Source organism: Pogona vitticeps, chromosome 6 (genome assembly GCF_051106095.1).
Source record: "Pogona vitticeps strain Pit_001003342236 chromosome 6, PviZW2.1, whole genome shotgun sequence".
Lineage (NCBI taxonomy): Eukaryota > Metazoa > Chordata > Lepidosauria > Squamata > Agamidae > Pogona > Pogona vitticeps.
In genome coordinates, this window is record NC_135788.1 from 48886842 (window position 1) to 48890725 (window position 3884).

The following is a 3884-nucleotide window of genomic DNA, read 5'->3' on the forward strand; positions in this document are numbered from 1 at the left end:
AAGCCTGAATAAAATAGTATGGAGGATACTCTGTTACCCAAGCAGCAAATCCCCTCTCTCCACATCACTGAAGTAGTTTGATGGAAAGGCAAGAGCCAATACAACTGGTTCCAGAATGGCACAAACTGCCTATGGGACTCCGGCTCTGGATTTTGCCTCAAAGTTAACTCCTGAAGCCTTTTCCATCAGTGGATGGATGCTATAACAGAATTACAAACAAAGAGGAAAGAACTGGAAGGGATTCATTTGGAAAAGGTGCAAAGAAATTTAATTTATTTAAAAAGAGAGTTTTTTGAATTTAGTAATAGTAACTCCAAGCTATTGGCTAAAGCGTTTTCTACAAAAAAGAATAAAGGTAATATAGGAGTAATTCAAGATTTGAATGGGAAAAGATGTAATAAAATGAAGGAGAAATTGGAAGCATTTCAAGTATTTTATAAAAATTTATATACTAGTAAAAATCCTTCTATAATTAAAATTGAAAATTATATGAAAAATAATTTTGATAAAAAATTGTCAGATAATGATAAAAATAAAATGGAACAGTTAATCACTGATAGAGAAATAGAGGATATTATAAATAACTTAAAGACAGGAAAGACCCTTGGAACAGATGGATTAGGCCCAGAATATTATAAAACATTTAAAAAGATTCTCATACCAAAGTTAAAAGTGTTATTTAATACGATATTAATGGGAGAAGAAATCCCACAGTCTTGGAAAGAGTAATTGTCTTAATATTAAAACCAGATAAAAACCCAATAAATATGGAAGCATATAAACTCATATTGCTGATAAATCAAGTTGCTAAGATATTCATGGCAATAATGGCAAAGAGATTGAATAATTTTATGGGGACTTACATAGAAAAAGATCAAAATGGATTTATACAAGGTAGACAAATGACAGATTTAATGAGAAGGGTGCTTAATCTAATGTATTTAGCTAAAGAAACCAATTCTAAAGCCAGAGTACTATCGTTAGACATATTTAAAGCATTTGATTCAGTGGAATGGGATATGTTAAAGATTCTAATTAAATAGTTAGGGTTTGGACCTAATTTCAGGTAGATAATTCACCAATTATATTCACAGAATACAGCTAGGGTAATAGTTATTGATGGAATAATTGATATGATACACTTAGGTCATGGTATGAGACAAGGCTGCCCCTTATCTCTAGTATTATTTAGACTGATAATAGACTTACTTGCACAAATAATTAGAGATGACAAACAGATTACAGGGATAGAACATAAAGAAAATGGTAAGATAAATTTGTTTGCATATGATACATTAATACTGTAGTTAAAAATCCAATAGAAACAACAGAGAGGCTTAAATCACATTTGGAGGAATTCAAGGATGTAACAGGTTTAAAAGTAAATTGGGGAAAGTCAGAATGTTTATTGTTAAACCACTCGGATGAGGAGAAAAGAAGAATGAAAACAATATTTGAAGGAAAAATTGGAAATGTTGTTAAAAATTTAGGAATTAATATTACTTGGAACTTACAAGATATAATTAAAATAAATTTGGATAGAGTGAACAAAGAGATAACTGGATGGATAAAAGATTATCAGAAATTAAAGATTTCCTGGTTTAGTAGAGTAGCATTATGTAAAATGAAAATTATTCCTAAATTAAACTTTATATTTTGGATGCTTCCTATAAATATTACAGAAAAACAACTGAAAGACTGACAAACGATGAATTGTTATTGTAATGGATATAAACTAGTGAGGATCAATAAAAATTATGGTATGAAACAAAAAAAATTGAGGTCTTGGATTAACCAATTTAAAATTATATTATATAGAAAATCAATTCAGACATATCCCAGATGGTATTAAAAGCAATAAAAATTTAATTTGGACAGAAATAGAAATGCATGGTAAGGAAGGAAAAAAAAGGAAAGTATATTATTTAAAGAAAAGATTGGAGAATAGATTAAAAAGATCACTAACCCTTTCCTTAAAAACATGTTAGAAAGCTGGGAAAAGTTTAGGGGTGTATTGAGCCCACCAATTTCTCCCTTATACCAGGTTGTGGATTTAAAAAACTTTCCAGAAATTCTTTAAAAAAATATTAAGAACATATTAAAAGATATAAATAGGATAAAAGATTGGATGGAGAAGATGAAAGATAAAGGAAATATATAAGAGATTTTGGGAGGAGAGAAGATTTCTTGGCTTAACATGCTCCGGGTAGAAATGTGGACAAGGGAATGGAAAAATAAGAAAGGGAATAGTAGAAAAATAACAAAATTGGAGCAATTATTGAAAAAAGACTGAAACTAGAGGAAAAGACAGAAAGAAAGGGAACTGTAAGTTAAATATATAAATTATTAATGCAGGCCGAACAGGATACACAAAGATTAAAAGCACAGTGGCAATATGCTTTGGATAAAGAAACAATAGGAGAAGCATGGGATGAAATATGGGAATAAAAGAATTATGAAGAATATGTCTGTAAGAATAAAAAAATTGCTATAAGGTAATATGGAGGTGGAATTTAACACTGATAAAAATGAAAAGAATAGCTAAAAGTGTATCATCATCATGTTGGTGGTGTAAAAAAGAGAAGGGGACATATATACATATGCAGTGGTTATGTGAAGTAAGAAAGAAAGAATGGAAGCAAATCTTTAAAGAAATAAGGGGAATAACAGGATTAAATATTCAAATGTCCGTGTTAACGGCCTTATTGAATACAGTAGGGTCTCGACTTACGAACGGCTCGACATACGAACGTTTCGACTTACGAACCGCTCTCATAGGAATATATGGACTCGACTTACGAACTTAGATTCGAGTTACGAACTCTTTTTTCCCTTTTTTTAAAAGCTCAGTCATCTTAGGTTAAAAGGAAAAAAAGAAAAAAATATCCCCCTCTAGTGGCAGAAGGCGGAATAGCAGCTTCCCATTAGTTTCTGTGGACGAAAAGAGCAGATACGGATTAAATGGTTTTCAATGCATTCCTATGGGAAATGCAGATTCGACTTAAGAACTTTTCGACCTGAGAACTGCCTTCCAATACGGATTAAGTTCGTAAGTCGAGACCCCACTGTATGGTCAAGGAGGATCAATTGCTGAAAGAAAATAAGGATTTAATTGTAACAATGGTTATGGCAGCAAAGTTAATATTTGCAAGAAATTGGAAAAATGATAACCAATTTAGAGGAATGGTTTTAAATAAATAATTACCTACCTACCTACCTGCCTGACTGCCTGCCCTAGGACTCTCCAGGGACCAAATTGGACGTGGACACTCATTTCTGGAAAATTCTGGTTTTTGTTTTTTGTGTGTGTTTGTTTTGGTTTTAAACAAAACTAAAAGGCATGAGGAGTGCACACTGTTTAGAAGGCAACTCTTAGAGGCTTTTTTGCAATTCTCAGTGGGGTGTTGAGGGGATAATCTGAGGGTTACAGAAATGGCCTTGGGGCACATGAGTCTACTTGGAAGGAGGGCAAATGGCAGGTCCTTTATAGACCAGGGAGCAAGGAAGAAGAGGCAGAAAATTCAACTCCCATGTAAGTTCTCAGGTGAATTACATCAATCCTAAAGTGGGAAAAGAGAACTCCTATCAAACAGGGAGGAAAGACCCATGTCCAGCAGTCTTATGGGAGTGGGGGAGAGATGAGGAACAAAATGACTGTCTCCATGATCCAGCAAAGCCAGCAGCGACTTTTAGTATACAGTACAAAGTACGTAAATTTTATAGTCCAAAAGTTACTCTTTGGGCTGCACCTCCTAGAGTCCTCCATCCTGCACGAGTAATAGCTGTATGGAGTGGACTACTCAAAGAATTATAGTTGTAAAAGTTCACTTCTCCAAGATCTGAAATACTTCTTGAATTGTTAATCCTAGCAGGGTGTCACCATC